The 22,295-nt window shown below is 38.7% G+C and overlaps 1 long non-coding RNA gene across 1 annotated transcript; it reads left to right on the forward strand.

The window, feature by feature from the left end:
- Positions 1-1,690: 1,690 nt before the first annotated feature.
- LOC113530164 (uncharacterized) lies at positions 1,691-21,230 on the forward strand. The gene is made up of 4 exons (XR_004578825.2): positions 1,691-1,761; positions 17,681-17,832; positions 20,236-20,304; positions 21,043-21,230. It is a non-coding gene; the product is annotated as an uncharacterized LOC113530164 (long non-coding RNA).
- The last annotated feature ends 1,065 nt before the right edge of the window (positions 21,231-22,295 follow it).

The following is a 22,295-nucleotide window of genomic DNA, read 5'->3' on the forward strand; positions in this document are numbered from 1 at the left end:
AGTTGTGAGGCAGCAATGCTACCTGCTAATACTCTGTGCCACTGGACCACCCCATAATGTGCCATGTTGCTTTCTAAATATTACAGTATATCTGGTTATGATATCATTTTGGGATTTAAAAGCAGGTTATAAGTATTGTGAGGGGCATATTTTGAGTTCTGTAATGGACTGCTTCTGATTGGCCACTGGGCCGCTTTTGTCTCACAGATATGGCAACCCAGATTATAGACAGAAGTGGCATTTAGAATCTGGGACAAAAGTGGACCCAAATATATCTAATGCTTTTGTGGCATTTCCGTATCATGGCTCAAATCTGGTCATATCTAGGTTGGTCTACCACTCTGTGGCAGTATAAATGTGGTAAGTGTGGGCTGTCACTGGTCCATCAGTCATTTGCTATCTGGATGTTTTTCATGACTTTGCCATTAAACTCTCCTGGAACAACTCAATTTATCATGTCATACCTCTATTAAGAATATCACGAATGAAGCCATACACAGAGTGCAGTATCTTGAGAATTGTAGTGTTCTGTCATTAGAGAGTGAATGGGTGTTTGGAGTCCATTCAGTACACTGAAACAGAGGAAAGCGGAAATTGGTTTTAATTAATGAACGATTCGTCTGTATCAGCTTCCCCCTCATGAGACTTGTTATTAGAGGGAGTACAAATGCAAAAAGTAGTGCTCTGTCTCTCTCTCTCTTTTTCTTCTTTGACCAGTCAAAAAGAAAATGTCACACTGTTTACTGACAGATGATCTGAGATATGACCATATGACTGAGCTAGACTTTATCTGATTTAATTTTCTCTCTACAATTATCCCACTGGAAATCACTCACTATGTATGGAACGCCAATGTGAATTGTTCAGTTTGTGTAAAAGAAAGAGTTCAGGGTTCTGAAGGCTAAATGCTGCCCAGGCATGATAATGTAATTGATGCTACTATGACTTTTCTCCTCAGAGCATGGACTCACAAACTAGACTGATCTCAGACTGCCATTCAAGCATTACAATCTTTGAAAAACATTTTACCACTGCCCCACTGCTCAGGTATCCTGAGCCTGCCCTCCAATTTATCATCGAGGTGGACATGTCTGAAGTTGGAATAGAATCAGTGCTCACAAAGACAAAGTAGTCCCCGGTGAATGTATCCAATTTTTAAAAAAGATCAAAACTACAACACGGACAACAGAAAATTGCAGGCTGTAAAGACAGGTTTAAAGGAGTGAAGGCATTGTCTAGAGGGAGCTCAGATTATTGAAATCTGCAATACATTAAATCTGCAAATAGACCAAGTGGCACGGGTTGAAGTTATCCTTTATACCCTTCAATCTCACAATATCATACACTCCTGGTTTACAGAATGTTAAAGCAGATTATCTTTCTCATGTGTACAATTATGACTGTAGCCTGAGAGAAATTCGCACAATAATCCTTGAGTCCTTTATAACAGCCCCTTTTTGGGACGTTCACAAGGACACTCTTGAAGCTCTGGATTACAGTTCCACTTCCAAACAATCCTGCGATGAGGACATGTACCTAATGTGCTCACAATCAATGAATAATACTGGTCAGAAATTTTGAACAAAAAAATTGTCGCAACACTCCCAAGGACACCCCTCCTCACCAGCAGAGGTCACTGTCTCCTGAATAGCAACACAGTTCCTTATTCACATCTGGTTACACTTCCTGGTTCAATCAAATCTATATAAACCCTTGCAAAGCTCAGTGTCTTTGTGAAGTCTTGCCACATCTCCTATCTGTGTAAGTGTTGGGTGTTTTTACTCCTGATTGTTACTCTGTCCCTTGCCTTGTTCAGTGATCCACATTCTGAATTGATTTTTTGCTTACGCTGGCTGTGAGTGTTTGTTTACTGACTATTGCATGCCTGATTATGTCGAACTATCAGAAAATCTTAAATATCCCTTTGTTGAGTCTCCTTTGTTGCATAATACTCTTTTTCATCTTTTCCTAAATAACTCACCAAATTTTATGCTTCCTTAAGAAGACCAGTTAACAATTTTCTACTTGATTGTCAACATACTTCCAGTTTTGACTGACGCTTGTAAATGTGGTCCATAACAGTTTTGAAAAGGTAAAGCAAATTCATGTAGCTAAAACCGGATCAGTGGACTTAGTTCACTAGCTAGCTAAATGGTTCTTATGGGTTTTACCTATACTTGTATTTTATGCACTTAATTTTTCAAACAAATAATCCAGTTAATGACAAAGGCCAAAGCAAAAGTGTTCTCCTCACACAGTATGTTTTTGTTCTTTCCCTGAACCTTCTGAAGCTGTGTAATGTAGCTGTTGTATTGTTTGGTTGATTTCTAAAGAGATCTGTAGGACTACACATGATTGGCTGATTGTTGTTTGATCAGATCACCTGGACTAAGTAAATTAACTCATCTCTTGAGGTGTGAGTTTGCCAGCTGAAAGTAGAAAAGAGCACACATGGGAATATGTCTGAGAGAGTATGTTGAGCTGTTGTGTAGAATATCAGTATTATATGGCTGTATTCATTCAAGAAGCAATTTTTTAAAGCTAAAACTTAAAAGCACTACAAAAGAGCAATGAGCAAGCCAGAGGTGGTGGTGGCGGCAAGGAAAACCTCCCTGAGACCACATGATGAAGAAACCTTGAGAAGAACTAGACTCAAAAGGGAACCCATTCTCATCTGGGTGACAACAGATAGTGTGCTTATAAATAATTTCCCTTCTATAACTGTATACTATAGAGTCAAAAAGTGCAATTGTGCAACCCAGAACTAATGAGCATGAGCATCAGAATCAGAGTCATTTCTGAATTCATTATAGTTTTAACTTGAAGTCTTTTGCTGAAGTTGTCAACTGTTCAATGATGGAGACTTGATTGTAAACTATTCATAGTAATTGCAGTCCTAGGCTATGCAAAGAAGAACATCCACATCCATCTTTATGGTTTCATTGTGGTACCATCCACATTAATCTCATGGATCTTTAGTCTGTCAATGTGGGGCCATCCTCAGCATCAGCAGCGAGTGATTTTCAGGTGATGAGAACTCCAACCAGAAGTAGGGCATCTGGGATTGTCCAATGTGAACTCCAGTCACCTTGTGTTTGTGACTCTGGTTACTTTCTTGTAACTAACAAACAACAACTAACATAATGCTGGTCATGCTAGGGAGCAGCTTTGCTTGTGTAAGCTCCTGCTTTTCAGAAGGGATTTGTATGTTCCTCTCTCTAGTCATTCTCCTTGGCAGGTAATGAAGCATACAGCATGTTTATTTTCCTTCAGCCCCATTGTTATCCATTTTCTGCATTCCTGTGTCATTTGCCAAAGAATCTTCTGGAAGCTTTCCACCTTCTACCTCCTCCAGCACAAGCATTCTTGATTTAAATGCATGCCTGTGATTTTAAACCATACCCAGAGTCAAAGGACTGTTCTTGTGTCCATACACCCCCACAACACAACCTTTTATTCTTAAGAAACATAAAAAGATATACACACATACATATTGCTCCATACTCTGCTTATATCCCCAAAATAATGAGTTTAATTTGGTCATTGTGCTTTCTCCGCTTCGTTTCAGTTAGCTACCAGTAAAGACTTATAAATCCATTATAGACAAACTAAGACTTTCTTTAGAGCTTTTAGGATTTCTATCCAGTAACAGAAAATTGCTATGTGCACCACTGCCATTAGTGTGGGAAAGAGCGCACTATGGTTTAATTCATGTGCATTAGTCTCGGAAGACTTTGGGTGACACACACAGCAAAATTCCATATAAGACAGTGAGCAATATTAACATGACGGCTTAATTAGCATCCCATCATTTATCATTAGGTTATTTAATGCTGTTTGAGAAGATGAGCTATTTGAGACGATGAAACAGATGGTTCATTAACAGCAGCCAAATGTAATTTGCAAATTAAAACTGTATACTAAAAATATTTGTAGACTGTAACATACTTATTCAAAGACACCATTAATTGAATATGCAGATCTGCTTACCATTGTCGCAGAATCTGTATTTACATTTTAGCCATTTGACTTTTTGACCAAACATGTGTTACACAGGATAATGAACACAACGCCTGAAGCCACTACACTGTGAATGTCTCAGTCAAGGGCCTAATGGATGTACCCATTTAATATTTAATGATGTTGTAGTTTACACTATTGAGGGCAATCAGTGTCCTCCTTGGCCAAGAGAGAGAATGAGTATGCTTAAAAGTACAAAATAAAGACAAAAAAAATTGAACTTTGATAAGAACAAATCAATTCACTTCTGATAATGTGAAAACTGGGTCTACATGAATCAGTCAGTAACTGATTTTGTTCTACAGTTGATGAGTGGCATAATTGCTTTTCATCAGCCAAACATTTGCTACCTTTCCCAGAGATGTTTCATACCACTTGGATTTTGCACTTTGGGCATCAAGTTCAATAAAATTCAGCTTTGATAAACAGCTGTATTTGGTGTGGCAAGCAGTTACTCACAGGTGTGGAGGATAGCTAAATTACACCATTGAATTGTTTCCTTGAGTAATTCAATTTAAGCTTAAATTTGCCATTACATTAGGAGGAGAAAAATCCTGCTGCTTGATATGTTGGCAGTGAGACAGGGCTACCAGTCAAAGTGCAGTCCTACACCTTTCCTGTTTCAAATGGAGATTTATACAAAGGGGAAAAAATCAAACAACTTTTGAAAAAACTAGATCTGGTAGGCAGTTTTCACACTTGTCACTAATCTATGGTTAGTGTGTTTTTAAAGACATCTATTTCAGTTTAGCATTTTACTTGGACTTGTGAGGCAGGGCCTTAAGAAACTCTAGCCTAAGGGTCCCCATGTTGGGATCTTGGGGAATCATGGTGGATAGAGGTGCCTTGCATCTTTCAGAAGGTCATAAGTTTATGAGCCCCTAGAGAGCCCCCCACGCATTCTGTAGTGCTGTGTAGCTGTCTAGTGTAGATTGGGACTTGCTACTGTCTGGCAGTCCCAGAAGTATTTTGGGGATTGGGCTGTGCACCAGATCAAGTGTTTCTACCTAAAGGACATACAAGGCTAGAGAACTAGTAACTCTAGCATTTAAGAGTGCTTCCTTGACTAGTAGGTTGCAGTCCTTAGTCTCTGCAAGAACATGTAAGCTGGATGGGGGAGCCAAATCTCTCTGTTCATTTGGGATAGCAGATCTGGTTGGGGTGGAAATCAATAAGGTGTTCTGACTACTAGCAAAAGTAGCACTGGAACCCAAAAGTCTTACCCGCCAGGTAGGACTGTGGCCTGGTCGCTGAATTCTATGCATTGAGGTCAGAATCGGCAGTAGAGGTGGAAAGGCACACAGTACCTTGTGAGGCCAGACATGGACCCTGTCCAGCTTGGCCTGGAAGAAGCACAATCAGCAACACCCACACCTTGTCAGGCAAATGGAAAGGGAGGGTTTGGAAATTTAAATGGAAAGAGTTTTTAGGAAGTAGTTGGGCCCTCTGTCTAGAATCTGAGAGAAGCGCCATTCTTTTTCTGAAAGTATGTTGAGTAGTGGTGTTTGGGTAAGACAGGTTTTCTTGCTCTTCATAGATCATGGATGTACTCTCTGGGACCACTTAGTGGTAGGGGAGAACTCAGGTGCTTGCTATGGGGCAAAGTGTGTGAGTCTCCTTGTCTCGGGCTTGCGTAAGGCCAACAGAGCCTTTGTGGGTAATGTGGTAACATAATGTCTTATGGCCAGTCTGTTTGGCCATGCTGGTTTCCTGATTCAGCAACTTGTGCTCTACATCCAGGGCCACATTGGTGGAAGCTTCAGAGAGCAAACCTGGAACACAGTGCAGACTTTGCATATTTCATAGTGCGGGTTTACACATGTCACTGGACACCACTACGTCCAGTGGAAAAAAAAAAAAAAACTGGCAGAGTTGATGTACTCACATCTGGTAAATGGACTATGCTAACTTCATTGTGCTATTTGTGAGAGCCACCCTTTGTATAGTATATCCATGAAGATTATAATACAAACAAAATCCTGGGAGATATTTTTCACCTCATTCTAAGGATTTTCAATGAGATCTGCCAACTATTGAACATCACACTTAACTGCAGAGTACCACTGTTTCACTGGTTTCACTGTTAAACCTGTCATATATTACAAATTAATTGCTAATGCATCACACACTCTGATGTATGTGAGTATAAAAGGAACATTCGTTCAGCTATGTTCAATTTATCATATTTAAAACTTTTAATAGTCTCAGGAAGGATAATCACTTCAGTAATTAAAATTCATTGAGCTGTTCCAAAGGATTTGGCTGTGAACCATTTTGTCTTGGTGTTGCCATATGAAGAATTTGTAATGAGTGCAAAAATGTGTAATTATAAAATTGTCTGTAACATTACATTGATTATGAAATTGGAATTGAGTCATTTATTAACCTATTAAATGTTAAAAGGTTTAGTCACTTCATCATCATGAGCTTTTAAATAGCTGAGCCCACAGTTATCAAACCTTCATGGATTAAAAACTGCTGCTCTATGACTAGTTTTTACTGTTTAAATCCAAATGAATACATGGGCTATTGCTAAAGAGTTTGCTAGTTTTTTCGCTTAACATAGGTGCTTACTTTCACAGGACTGGAATTGCTGGAACAACCAACCATAGAACAATATTTTGCATAATGTGCAGGGGAGGCAATTGGGGGGAAAAATGCTTCTGTTTTCCCACAACCTGCTTGCTAGTCTTGCATGCATTCGTGTTTGGTATTTTATTTTTTTTTTTTTATCTTTATTTTTTGGACACAAAATGTGGGCAAGAAGCACAGGTAAAGGCCATTTGACTAACACTGCAAACAACCAATTATGGACCTTTTATCATAGCCCTTCCATGAAATTATCCTATTTTCTCAACACTGCCTCAAACCAGAGTAGGGAAGTTCATACACACACATGCATGCATAGAACCAATTAAAGTTTCTGAATCTTGAGGCCAGAAAAGTGTACAAAGCATTCAGATATGCTTTGACCCAGTGACAGAGCATGCTTTATGCCTTGCCTTTACTCATTCCATTCAGGTAAGAAACTGGAAACCCTTTTAATGCTAATAAGTAGTGCAGGCTCTTAGATTCAATATAATGTAATATAATTGAATTAATATATAATTTGACTGGCATGTTAATGAGTCACATTGAAAATGCGGATGAGTGGAAAAAATAGATTCTGGGCTCACATGCATTAAATTGATTTGGCATTTTGGCACAGGCCAAAGCTTCATTTTAGTGATGATGGGTCCACAATCAGAGAAATAGCAGTTTAATTCTGCTCCGCTCGTAATTGCTGGCAAAACGAAAAGCAGCACTCGAGGCAGAGTGATGCTTGTCATTGTGATTGGAATCAGTGTTTGTGTTAACTGCAGCTCAAAGGGACACCTGTCTGCTGAGTGCAATCAGTGGTGGACACTGATGGTTTGTGACAGTTCAGCCTGTAATTACAGCAAATGTCTTGAGTATCTATGTTAGATTATCAGGTGTTGAAACTAAGGAAGCAGTGAATAATTCTCTAATTCCCAGTTTTCTCTTACTGTAGAGATAATCCTCTCTACACACTGTCACAATCATAGTAATTCAAATTTCATCATTTTAATTCACCAGCAGTATAATCAGTTAGGCTGTGTCTTTCTATAGCTGGTCTCTGGAGTAGCTGCAAGTGTGATAACATGTAATAAATGTGGACTGCAGGCCATGATTAACAATGGATATAGGGCCAGACAGATTTATTCATTCACAACACAGTTCTCATACTTTTTTGAGACCAGTGGAGTCTGTCTTGTTTTTTTCCAAAGGTTTTATTTTAAATTCTGTGAATTCTGTGCTTGACTAATGCTTTTGTTCATGTGTGAGTGCATGTGTGTACGTTTGTCTATAAGCAAACATAAATGCAATTGTACATCTTAGATAAGACCATTTCTATTACGTCCTTATGTAGTTTTCTTTCCCCTTAAATGATGTGGTTCAGTTTGAGTCAATGTGGCATATACATTTTGATTCAAGTGTGTTATGTGAGACCATGTGTTTGTGTGAACAGGACTGAACAGGATGTGTTTTTTTTTTTTCATTTCCACAGAGTATGTGGAAATGGTATTCAAGTTAAAGTTCAAATACTTTAATAATATTTTGATTGAATCCAAAGTCACCAGGTTAAGAGTATAGTCAGGTGTGAGAATGCCAGTATTGCCAATTGCACCATCACCATCATCTATTTATGCCTCTCTCACTCTTTACGCTCACTCTACGCACCCTTGTTAAATTTGCAGGTTTTTGTGATATAAAAAATGAAGCTAAAGATAAACCACATCAGATCATTTCCCACCTTTTAATGTGACAAAGCAAGCAACATTGATTTCATCTGAATGCTGAAGCCATGGCCTGCTAAAAGCTTATAAAGTATGGGATCTTTGTGAAAAGGTATTGATCAGGAGAGGGGTACAAAAGAATTTCCAAATCCTTAAACGTACCATGGAACACAGTGAAGCCCATCATCAAGAAGTAGAAAAAAAATGGGACACCACAGTGACATTACCAATAATAGGACAGGGAGGCTGCCAGGAGACCTACAGCAACATGAAAGGAGCTGCAGGAATATCTGGCAAGTACTGGTTACTCCCTGCATGTCACAACAATCGCTTATATTCTTCACTATGTCTGGGCTATGGGGTAGGGTGGCTAGATGGAAGCCCTTTCTCATTTAAAAAAAAAAAAAAAAAAAAAGAACACCATACCCATGGTGAAGCATGGTGGTGGTAGCATCCAGCTATGTGGCTGCTTCTCTTCAGCTGGGATTGGGGCTGTAAGCAAGATAGAGGGAATCATGGACAGCTCCAAATACCAATCTTTTTTTGGCACAAAACATGCAGGCCTCTGTTACCTGAAGATGAAGGAAAACTTTTCACCTTCCACCACGATAACGACCCGAAACAAATCAAATTCAAAGAAATGGCTTCAGAAGATCAATGTTTCGGAATGGCTCAGTCAGAGCCCAGATCTAAATTGTTTAAAAGACCTGTGGAATGACTTGAAGAGGGCTGTGCACATGAGATCCCCTCTCAATTTGATAGATCTGAAAAATTTTTCAAAGAAAGAGTAGAATAAAATTGCCAAGTAGACTCTTACCCAAAAGACTGAGAGCTGTATTACAAGCAAAAGGTGCTTTAACAAAGTATTAGTTGAGGCATGTGCACAGTTATGGAACCAAGTTATTGTACATTTTCTTGTTCTTTTTTCCCCCCTAAAACACTTCTGTTTGTTTTTCACTTGAAATTTGTTGATTGCTACAGTATATCACTTTAAAGGTGAAAAACATCTGACATGATTTTATCTTGGTTTCATTTTTTTTACATCAGAAAAACCTATTTTAATAGGGGTGTGTAGACTTTTTATATCAACTGTATATAGTTGATTTCCTCCCTCACACTTGGGACTCGGAGATCTGGGAGTATCAGAATCTGCAGCAGTCTTTTTGCTCTCCTAGACTTCGATCAATGCTGTCGTATTAACCATACATTTAAATATAATTCTTTTGCAAAACTTCAGCCAAGGGGCTAAATACTTTAAAAATAAGTCGGTGTGAATTGAGAAATGTTTGGCATTCCATTGGAAAGAATCTAGATCTAACTGGAAAAGGCCTGTAACTATGCACTTGAAGCACATCGTAGATTTGTGTTACAGTTAATACTAACGCTGCCTATGAGTCTTCTGATCTGTATGCTTAACAGGTTTACCCTCCAAGTTCACCTGCCTTTAAGATGCATAGGGTCTCCTGGCCAATTGATAAGTCCAGATTGGCCAATTATTCACTGATTTATTCATCTTCAGTTACTGCTTTTTCCTGGTCATTGTTGCGGTTGCACTGGAGCCTGTCTTGGGAACACTAGGTGCAAGACATGAATACACCCTAGATGGGATGCTAGTCCATCACAGGGAAACACACACACGCGCACACGCGCACACGCATACACACACATACTGGCCAATTATTAAATACAGTCCTTAAATACAGAGATATAGGCTTTTGTTTTTGTACACTTCTTAATATTTGACTTTTTTTATTAATATTTTTTGATTTTCCCCCCAGCACTCTCAAGACTGTACGTTTTATGTATATTTCTTTCTTTTTTTATTTTTTTAACTGTAGTTCAGTAATTCATAGTAGTTAACGAATAATGCATTTTTCATTAGTCTTCAACTATACACATACTGTTACTTTATATACACTATATTATATATGACACTTATATAATATATTTGTCACATAATCTGTTTCTCTCATAACTGACCCTTTTCTTGTCTTATTTTTGTTTCCATTCTCTTCCTGTCTTATTTCCTTTGGATTCCCCTAAATCATCTCTCACAGACTAGAGATGGTTGATCAAATTTCAGCAGCGAAACAGTGAGGAACTGTAAGGAAAAAAAGATGAGACATCGTATGGTACTGTGAATCTTGTGATGAAATTTTAACCATGTTTGTTCATGTCGCCATACAATAATCTATCTGAAATGTCTCTCTGAATGAGATTGCCTGTTTACTAGGTTTTGGATTTGCCAAAAAAAAAAAAAAAATTGCCACTGATTTACTGTCATTTTTTGACACCAATAGCCTCCTCACTGCTAAATGCTTGCTTCTGCAGCAAATATCCTAAAGCAGTCTTACAAGCCTTTTAATTGTGCTTATACTCATTATAATAGAATTACATCAAAACATTTGATTAAGGCTGTGTATCAAATATTCAGCAATGTTGTTTGGTTTGGTGAATTAAAAAATGACTTGAAGAATGACTTAAGTAAGGAACAAAGCACGACAAAGTGGTGTGATACGGCCTAATGTACCCCAGCGTTGATTATTTTCCTACAAACACTTTTCTTAAAGTGTTTCATTTCTCTTATACCACAGCAATTTCCCAACATGTTACATTTTTATGTACTAAAGAACAACATATTACACATTTATATCTGTCTATATTTACATTTAATGTTATGGAACATCTATGCAAGAGTATCTATGCAAGAATATGTTACTGAGAAACACAAAGCACAAAGCATATATTTTGGAAAATGTAAAGGAAAAGTGCTGACACTGGAGACTCCTTCCTTAAACAAAAGTCTCCTTACAGAAAACCTCACGGTATCAGTGATTATATATTTCTTTTGTTAAATAACACATTTTTCAATATGTTTTATTAGTCTTTGATTATGTCCACCATACAAGGCCATTTCCACCATGCAAATGAGCCGTTGCTATAGAAACAATAACATATTAGAATGAGCACATTAATATACAGTAAAGCTGTGATTTGTCTTGCAGCCGGCACCACTGACAGAGCTGCTATTATAGAAAATTAATTAACACCTGCTGACCAGTCAAGATTTCAAGAGTGATGTGGTATAAAAAAAAATAACTGGTTGTTAAACTGGTGGGTTTTTGTTGTTGTTGTTTGTTTTTTTAGTTTTGGAATGTAGTTGTTGAGGCATGAGAAAATAAATGATTTATTATATAAATGTCCTAGTGAAATCCAAAAGAGAAGAGAGAAAAAGAAGAATGAATAGAAAAATAGAGGGTGAATATCCTTTAGCAATGGCTCAGGATGAGATTTGATGCTGTAGACTGATTGCATCACAGCTACAGGACGGATTCTCGCGGCTGTGATGCTGATATTTGAGGCTTGTAGATGGATTACGTATCTGATACCTTTTTTCTCCACCATCTCTGCTGTTCAAATTGCACGTGCACACACACACACACACACACACATACACACACACACACACACACACACACACACACACACACACGCACGCATACATGCTCCTGTTTAGAATCATTTTCTCATACGCCAAGTGCCTCTCTCTCACTGACACACACAATCACACACACAGCGGTGTGAGTAATACACTGAGACGTGTTAACAGCGACTCTCAGCTGAGAGGCTCACTCACCTCACAGCTTTAGTGGCATTTAATAGAAAGGCCATCCGCTTCTAACTGTGTGTGTGTGTGTTTGTGTCAGTTTGTGTCAGTTTGTGTAGGCGTTAAGATATTAGTTTAGATTTAAAGAGTCAAAAATATGGTTTATATAGTCATGTATATTGTATATGGTCAGTTCTGCACTCTGATCTTCATGTTTCCCTAAGGAACAAAACTAAATAAAAACACTGCATATCAGTAGAGAGGTGCATTATAACATTTAATGTTCTTCTCTGACACTGTTGTGAGGTCCGTAATCTCTGATCTACTGCCAAACTTAACATAAATTGGAGAATGTGTCTGCCAGTATATATTCTTCTTCTGGATGGGTGAAAAGAGACACTGGGAATAGGCCGTGGCTGTTTGAATGAAAACATACTTCATTTAAGCAATATCACACAAGCAAAAAGCAATATCGCACTCACTGTCATGCGGGTATACTCAATATTGGCAGGGCCAAATCGCAGCCGTGCCGATGTTCACTATAACCACATGATTATGAGTTTGATATTGCTTTTATATAGCAGTTCTATAAACAAGAAATTTACAAGGTAAGTGACATTTTGGACACAATATGGCTAAATGTTCTGTTTATTTTTCCTCTGCTAGCTGAAATAGATCCTGAAGAAGCCACACTCACTTTATAGCATGTTGGCTAGCTGGCTAGCTAACTCGCATTGATTTGTATGTTCCCGTTAAAGGTGCTTCCAGTAAAATTGGCATCCTTTCTTCCTTTTCATCTGCATCTAACAAGCTTTCATGTTTTAAGTCAAAATTTATATTCCTGAAAAGTATCGTTTGCCACGTCTGCTGCTGATGTCACTAACACTCCTGTAGTAACCAGAAGTGGATTTTTATGTGGTGAGCACAGACGAGAGAGTGATACACACAGTGAAATGTCCTGGTGCGGTTTATATCACATATAAGCACTCTTGGAACACCGCTTGACCAATTGAATTAGTGGACCAGCACTAACTGTTGTATAAAGTATAATAACCCTCATGTTCAGTTCATTTCAGCTTTATTTCTATAGCACTATAACAATAGACATTGTCACAAAGTCTCTGTACAGGAATATGGATATACAGTAGATCTGAAGAGTGGCAAGGAAAAACTCCCTGAGATGACATGAGAAAAAAACCTTGAGAAGAACCAGACTCAAAAGGGAACCCATCCTATTTTGCATGACATCAGATATTGGGATTATAAATCATTACAGTATACAGGTGTAGAAGAGTAAAGGCTTAGTGCTGCATTCAGTACTTAGGACAACATATGTCCAAAAGTCTCATTAATATGTTTTTGCAAGGGAAGTTCCTTGTATTCAGAGATGGGTTATATGCAGTACATGTCCCAAACAAGTAGTCTGAAATATAAAAAGTAGTCATGGATAGACAGGAAATACCTTCCTGTGCAGGGGACCCTCCTAAAGTTGAGTGTGTGTACAGATGGGAATGATATAAGACAGAGACATCATCGAGTTTCAGATTTGCAGTACATCTGAATAAAATCGGGTTTCAGATTTACAAAGAAGAGTCAACATTGTCACTACATCTTGTTGCCACTGGATTAAAGTATCCCAAAATAACTCTCCAATTTATAAGTGAAAAGGAAGCTGAGCACCTAGGAATAATATCTGAGTAATGGCACAGTGATTCAATATCTAACACTGGCTCTTAGGCTAGGGATTAGGGATCGAGGTAGCTCACATGTCGCAGGTAAAAAAGGACAATGATATTAATCATGAAGATCGTGAGCCGAGTCACTTCCAGACTTCTATATTGTTACAGCATGGGAACTGCAACGATTGAAATGTAAGGTAGTTTGAAATTATGCACAGATATTTTAAGCCTGTGATGACTAGTTCCTCAGGAGGGCAAATGGGACTGAGAGAGACAGATGCTAAACTAGAAAAGGTGTGAATAATGTGAAGCACTTATTGTCACTAAATGTCTAATTGGAATTTAATGTGGCTACATCAGGCCTGGAAATTTGGCCATCTGTGAAAAACCTAGTTATTCAAATTGGTTAGATAAATCCCTCAGGATATTCAAAATGGCCATTTTCTGAGCAATTATGAGGCTAGGGTAGATACTTGATAAGAGTTAGGTTCTGACCCAGTAGCATAGACTGAGACAGACCCAGGGACATTAGCAAAATCAGTGCCTAAGACAGAGTATATACATAACATAATAAGAAGATGCAGTCCAATACAGGGGAATGTGCAGAGATCACCCAGGCTTTTGGTAAACGAGGCTGAGACTGCAGGGCCTTTGGATGGTGAAGCTGAATCCATCAAGGGAACATCACAAGAAACTCTACCTAAGGCAGGTAAAGTAGGACCATTAACACTCTTAAAAACTAATTCAGAGGACCTTTAGCCAATAGCTCGATTGTATTTCTGTCTATTCTATGTGCTATTCATGTGTCAATGGTGGGATGGCTATATTTCGTCATTCTGTCCTCCTTCCGGCCCAATGTCACGTTCCTGCTTCTGGTTTGTAATTGGAAGATCACAACTCTTACACGCCTTGCTTCCACTTTGTGCTTTAGGATTGGTTCAGTGGACTTTTCTGGATGTAGTAGTATTTAAAACTTGTCAGTCTACATCCCCTTACGTGTGTGGATTTCTTCTGTGTATGACCCTCTGCCTGTTGTTAAACTTGATTGAGCTTTGCATCTTTGGATTCGGTTCTTTCGTTTGTATATATCTTGTACATAACACACCAGTAACCACCTTTTTGTAAATAGTGCTTAGTAAGACATTGGTGCCATTTACATTTAATCAGTTTTCTCTTGGTTTTGGGTTAGCAATGGAGTGAGGGAAGAAATTGTATTTTTTTTTTTTGTTTCTTTTTTTTGGTTAGACTAGTTACTTCACTTTATAGTTAGAGGGAATTTTGTTTATATTGGCTTCTGAGTTCTACGATATTGCTAGGTTTTTGGTTTGTAATTATTTTATTGAGTTCTGATGACACACAAATAAGTATTGTTTCAACAGACTATCTTGTATGGAAGTATTTTCTGGACAAATTTTAAAAGTAATTGCAAATTACATTTGCAATTGCATTTTCTATTTGTGGACGCATAAATTGTGACATAATTCAAATAAAAATGCAGATTGCATATTACCATTAACATTTCCGTTTGCACGAACATACAAAGTCTTGACGTTCCCTGGTACAATTATTATTTTAGGTAAATATCATATTCATAAATGCTGATGGTAGAAAAGGTACCAAACTTTGTACTCAAAGTTCAAACACTTTTTAAGTTTATCAGTATCTTGAAGCAATGGAGGGCAAAGCATCAGCACAATCAGCTGTTCAGCATATTTTTCTTCTTGGCCTTCAACTGTGACTGAAGTCACTTCCAAAATGTTGCAAAGCATATGATTGGTCATACATTGGTCATACATATACAAATATCTTTTGCAGCATAGGTTATGTATTTCATTCAAGTGTCAAAGCATGGTTCAGTGTATCGTGTAGCTTCTCGCCATTTTGCATTCTGCATTCACATAGCCTTAAATATAATTATAATAATCATAGATATTTACAGTTTAGTTAACATTACTCCAAACCAAACATGTTTTGACATGATACTTAATATGTGATTTATTTAATTCTGAATCTTAAATCAAAATTACAAATTGGTCAATCTTGCAGAATGATGTGAAGCAATATGGTCTGTTAAAATTATTAATATAATATTTATTAATATAATCTTTACTATTTCACTCTGAGGTATTTATTGTTTGTCTTTATTGTGGTCTGGACGTCAGGGGTCTTCTCCAAAATTACAATATGCACCCACTCAGAAGCCCTTCCCGAGAGCTCTGTTTGATTCAGGAAACAACGTAAAGAACTCAAGTTCTATGTCCTATTGTAAGTAAACCCCCTGGAGTTTGTACTTCTGTGGTTCTTGAGGGCTGTTGAAGGTTTTGTTGCCCATTTGTCTGACTGATGCAGCTCATTTCCCCACCTCATAAAAGGGCCAACGTTCTTGATCAAATGATCCAAAGGTAAAGCAAATAAGAGATTTCAGACCTTCCAATATGAGACATATTTCTTATCTTGTTGTTTGATGTTTCCATCATCAAGTCTTTCTCATGCTGAGATTATGCAACTTTCTGCAAATGCATGCAACATCCTTGTCTGGCAAAGTTAGTTAGACAGTCAGCCATAGGCAGTTGGATGCAGTTGAAAGCTTTATTGGAGTTTATCCAACAGTCTTGACTTGGACACATTCATATTCAAGGACAAAACCCAGTCAAGTAAAGTTCAAAATCATATTCTACATGTCTAGGCACTGAGAGCAAGGAACTAGTAACTGGAAATTCTCAACACGACAACAAGAAACATGCATGAATTTGCTATGAAAAGAACGAAACAAATGAAAGTAAATACATTGAGTAATGTACCATCGTGAGACTAATAGTATGGGACAGGTGTGAGTAATCTTCATATATGGACAGACTGAGAAAAAAGCACCAGATCATTAAGCTAGTAAAGAGCAGATCATGGTGGTGCAGTGGGCAGCATTGCCATCTCACTGCTCCAGGGTCCCTGGTATGATCCTGAGCTTGGGTTACTGCCTGTGTGGAGTTTCTGTCCATATCTGGTTCCTCTGGTTTCCTCCCATCTCCCCAAAACATGCTGGTAGGTGGATTGTCTATGCTAAATTGCATCTAGGTGTGAATGGTGCCCTGCGATGGTTCCCAGAATAGGCTCCACCATGATCCTGACCATGAGAAAAGCGCTTACCGAAGATGAATGAAGGAAATAGTAAATTTAAAGGAAAAGTGTTGCAAACTGAGACAGAGCTATTTGAGTGTTACATTACCCATTAGTTATAAAATATAACAGTTCAGTTTTTTTGCAAACTTTCAGTTCTCTAGTATCTAGAAATCGATGTTGTCTGATTCAGAGATCAGAGCTGAATATAGTTGGTATTCCTCGTGGTGACTAGGCCACAAAACACAAATGCTCACTACATGGTGGTGTGGTGATATAAGGGAGCCATTTAAACATCACAGCAGGTGAATGAGCAAAGCAAACAGAACAAGTATTTCTGTATTACACTGTACCAGAGTCATAAGAGTGCTAAATACACATACACAGAAGGACTTTCACATACAGCCATATGCTATAATGTGAATTACTAAAATACTGCACAAATATATGCGCGCGCACGCACGCACACACACACACACACACACACACACACACACACACACAGTCACACAATATACTTTCAAAGAAGTCTAAATACTTGTGTGCCAAATGTGCTGATGCTCTCAGAGAAGAGATTAATGGAATTGCAAGTTACAGAGTCGATGTGAACCATCTGCCACACGCGCACACACACGAGACCACAAAGATTCAGAAACTCATATACGTGAGAGAGAGAGAGAGCGAGCAGCACATTTCCTTTTTTATTGAGGTGTTTAATTAGGTTTGGGGTGTTTAATAATGAATTCAGACAGCAGGAGCTCAAAATGCTGCAAAACACACACACACACGCGCGCGCATACAGACACACACAACAATTCAAAATGCTGCTCAATGTTACTGTACATCTGTCTTTTTTTTTGTTTGTTTTGCCTTTTATTTCACTGTGTGTGTGTGTGTGTGTGTGTGTGTGTGTGTGTGTGTGTGTGTGTGTGTGTGTGTGTGTGTGTGTGTGTGTGTGGCAGCCATGCAGAAAAAGCCGGTAGTGACGGGAGTTCGGACCCCCACTGACACATGGAGTGGACTGAGTTTCTCCAAGTGGATGCCTGCTGAGACTGTTAAGGAGCGACGCAGTGTGAACCTCTGCTGCTACATATCCTACCTCAATAATTACCAGGTGCACACACACACTAATTTAAAACAATCTACAAAGTACAGACCCTTTCTCAGAAACAATCCATCAGCTCATACTTCTCTTCATTACTCATAAATCCTGTGTCCTTGCCTGCTGAGAGGATTTGCAGTACTAATGTACATACTACACTCCTCTTTCTGTAGTACACACAGCGCTAATAACAAATGAATGTTATTGTCATGCAGGGCAGCAAAGCCGCTGTGTAGCTCTGAACTCCAATTACCAGCTATGAGAGAAAGACAGAAAGACGGAGAGACAGAGGTTTTCTCAGTATACTTGACACTAAATATATCGGCAGCACAGTCTATTAACATTCAAGTGAATAATTCTAATGAGGCTATTGAGCCCTGTGCTGAATTACATTGGAAGAGCATTTGAAATTGTGTGTTTCTGTTTTTATTGTTGACAGATTTAGGTCATTAGCCTAAAATCTATTAGTGCTTAAAAAAAAATCAACACTCAATGAATAAATTCTGCTTCACGCATCAAGAAAATAATGGGATGAACATGCGATGTGCATGTTTTTCTCTCTCTTACTATAGCCATGGAGCTCTCAAAGAGCTGAGGATCTACATGAGCCGTATAATTACTCCTCCTCATCGTCCTCCACTGCCTTCTCCTGCTCCTCATCAGCAAACTATTGCTCTCTTCCATGCTTTCTGTTCTCACTGGCGTTCTTGTTTCATGCATGTAATACACTCCGGTGTGAGGAGTGTGGCCTCAGCTTTGCTTTCTCTCTTTGAAGGATCTAGCTGATGTAAGTGGGGCTGTTACACAAACATGTCTTTCTATGCTATGCTCTTCTCAACAAGCTTGAAAAAGTGATAATACAAGGGTCACCCAGGGGAAAGCTTAAGCTGGGAAGAGAGTAAATGGCCTACAGATTGCAGTTCAACAGATTTCAGATTGAAGGTTTAGTCAAAGCTTAGTCTGTGCTGCCAGTATATTGGTTAATAGATTGGTATACCAATCAGTGGATAAGCCAATGAAAGAACATCAAAGATCTAAGTTTGAGGTAATAAGCACAACCTTGTTATGATGCGACACAAGCAAAACGAAGCTGGATATACTGCACAAGGCTAAATTAAAGACATCTTTGAACACATCTTTGGACATTACAGGGCTTCATTACACAAATGCTATGGTCGGGATTTGAAATCAGTCTTATGTTTTTAGTTTTTAAAATGGAAATATGTTTTGAAATATGGTCGAGCCTCTGATCAATCTGGAGTCGAAACAGAAGGCTTTGGATCAATTTGTTTACGTTCCCAGAACACCAGTCCATCTGTGCCATCAATTAGTTCCACTTGAGCTAAAGACTCCGAATAAAATTCCAATGTAAAACCCAATGTCATGACTCCTGTCTATCTCTGGCTTCCTGAATCATTCAAGGATCCTCTTCCTCTCATTGTACGCTTGCACGTATCTTCCCAGATCCCCCTCTCAGACTTTCACATAGTCATAGTCATGAGTTTAAACTATGTCTGCGTCAGTCTCTGACCTTCAGCATACACAGCCTGAATTTCTGAATCTCAAAAGCTTTCATATTCACCTCATATTCAGTCTGTCTGGAGTGATTTCCTCCTGACACTTCATACTGCAGTCAATCTGGTACATGTAGGGGCTACAGAGGGCAAGTCAGTTCATTACAGCTGTGAAAGGCTGCAGCTCTGGTTCATCCAGTGGGTGCAATTGCTGGATAAACTCTTGCATTAAGCCCATTTCTGTGTGGAGTTTTCCTCCCACCTCCACTTTCCTCCCACCCCTCAAAAAATGCCAGTAGGTGAATCAGAGACAACTAATTGCCCCTAATTGTGAATGAGTATGTGAATGCGTATGCCCTGTGATAAATTGGTGCCCCATCCAGGGTGTATTCCCACCTCTCACCCAGTGTCCCTGGGAAAGGCTCTGGATCCACTGTGGGCCTGCCCAGCATAAAGTGGCTACTGAAGATAAATGAATGATGAACGTGCATCTGGTGCAAGTACATAAGTATTTCAATATGTAAGTCATATATCCAAAAGGCTGTTAGGACTTTTTTTAATTGGGGATTCAGATTGAAAACAACTCTTAGACAAACCAAACCTCATCTTTCTTTGCAGAATCCTACAAGTTTTCTTACTACAACATTGCTAAAAGGCCCCTATCCTAGCCCCTTTTAAAGACTGTAACTACTAAAACAGCAGACTATACTTTTAGGTGAACAAATAAAAGCTTTTCCAGGAGTTATTTATATACTGGTTCTTTGTATGCTCAGAGATTAGGTTAGTCCCTCAGAGGCTGCCATCATAACTGAAAGGTGTTGGTGCTACACTTAGTATTACTTAAGAAAGATGTGTAATAATTTCTCTAGAGCTTCTCTCTAGCTTTCTCTGCCTCTTTCAGTTAGAGGAGAGGAGGAAGTGGGCATATCTACATTCAGGGCCAGGAGGAAGATTCTGACTGCAATTACTGGTAAGTATTTGGTGTAGCTGACTGGGATTTTTATAGAATGTTATTCAGGAATTTATGTTTTCCATTACAGATAACAGGAGGGTTAACTTTGTAGTTAGTCACTAGTGGTGACTCTCAGTGACCAGTAAATGAGAATGAAATAAAGGACTGGCTATTGAGATTAATTACAGATGGGCAGCAGAGTGGACAGATGTGATATAACTCTCAGAGGACATGTATGAGAATAACTGACCTTGACTCTGGATTGACTCTCCTACTACTGCCAACATTTAATATGCAAACACTTATGGCCTTCTCTTTCTCTATCTCTTCTTTTTCTGCCTCTGTCGTACACGTTCTTATCTCTTCTCTCTCTATAATCATCTCTGTGCAGTACCATGATGCACTGTGCAAATATGAGAATGCACTGTGAACATTATTAAACATTTCAAATAAATCTTTCATGACAAGATAAACAGAGGAACCCATGCAAATGTTTAATCAGAATCAGCACTTGTTAAACAGTGTTGATTTTGGGTCCGTATCACATGCTTCTCATCTCTGTGTGGGATGCAAACATTCAATTGTTTCACTCGGTGAACAACTAAAACTGTGGGATGTGATGAGATGGAAATAATCCACAGAAGTGTACTTTAAAAAGTTAAAATATCATGGTATTTTACTGTATGGTACTTACTGTATACAAAGTCAGTGTTGTTTCTCCTCTAGCCCTTCATCCGTGACCGTTTCTGTCCATAGGACTGCTGATGGCTGGAGATTTTGGTGTCTCAACCCAGCAGAGACATGGAGTGTTAAAATCCCCAGAAACACTGCTGTGCACAATACACTCAGCAGTGCACAGGGGCAGCTGGTATAAATGGGCTAGCAGGGCTAAGCTGCACTGTTGTTTCCAAGAATAAAAATAAACCAATGTAAGTTTTTTGGTATTTACAGATTATGCGTTGTTAATAAATATCCTAAGGAAGATTATTTTTGGACTATTGTGGAACCAAGTGCAATAGCACCACCAATGGTTGTAATAAAAATACAGAGTGGTGCAAATAAGCAAAGCTGGGGCTGATTTATTTTTTATTTTTTCTTGCCCAGAACTGTAAAATAGAGACAGTGAAGAGAAGACTGTCAGTGACCGTCTTATCAGTTGATTACAGAGTGAAATATTTTGTATGCATTAGGGCCCACTTTGCGAGACATCATCAGCAGTGATCAAGAAGGTGCACGTAAAATACAGTTGTGGGTTTAATGCACATGACCAAGGTGAAAGGGTCACAGCTTTTCTGGTAATTCTAGGAAGCACAGCATGAAGCTGGGAGAGTATTATGGATGTCTGGAATGCAGCTGTGTGTGTGTGTGTGTGTGTGTGTGTGTGTTAGTTTGCCCCACATCATTCCTTTTACACCATCATTGCAAACTTTAATGTAATACATTGCTCATCCCTAACAGCTTCATTGTCAAGCTATTGACAAATATTAGATTTTAGCACTCCCATCTAATATCACTGCCAGCACAACACACTATTATGATGACACCATTATGATGTCAGTGTCACTACTGTGGTGAGAATGATACACTAATTCAAGTCAACTCAATGAGATTTTATTGTCATGTCTCCATATAACTTGTATACATCAAATGTCATTAAATGGTGTACATCATTGCACATTATAACTCGTATACAACAAAATGTCTGTAAAATGTTTACTCCTGGACCTTTGTGTTACACACAATACAGTAGTATGTTAAGTAGTACTACATACTATAGGGTAATGCAAATATACAACAGTGTGAGATGAGTGCATTGTATCTGATGGCATAATACAGTCCATGAGATATTGTTATAAAGTGCAGAAGTACAGTGACGGTCATATGAAGGTGGGTGTTGGGAAGGGTCTTGACCACTCCAGGTGACTAGTCCAGGGGAAGAAGTGTGTTCAGTAGTCTAAGTGCCTCAGGGGAGAAGCTGTTTTGGAGTCTGGTGGTGGTGGCACAGATGC

This window comes from Pangasianodon hypophthalmus, chromosome 9 (genome assembly GCF_027358585.1).
Source record: "Pangasianodon hypophthalmus isolate fPanHyp1 chromosome 9, fPanHyp1.pri, whole genome shotgun sequence".
NCBI classification, from domain to species: domain Eukaryota; kingdom Metazoa; phylum Chordata; class Actinopteri; order Siluriformes; family Pangasiidae; genus Pangasianodon; species Pangasianodon hypophthalmus.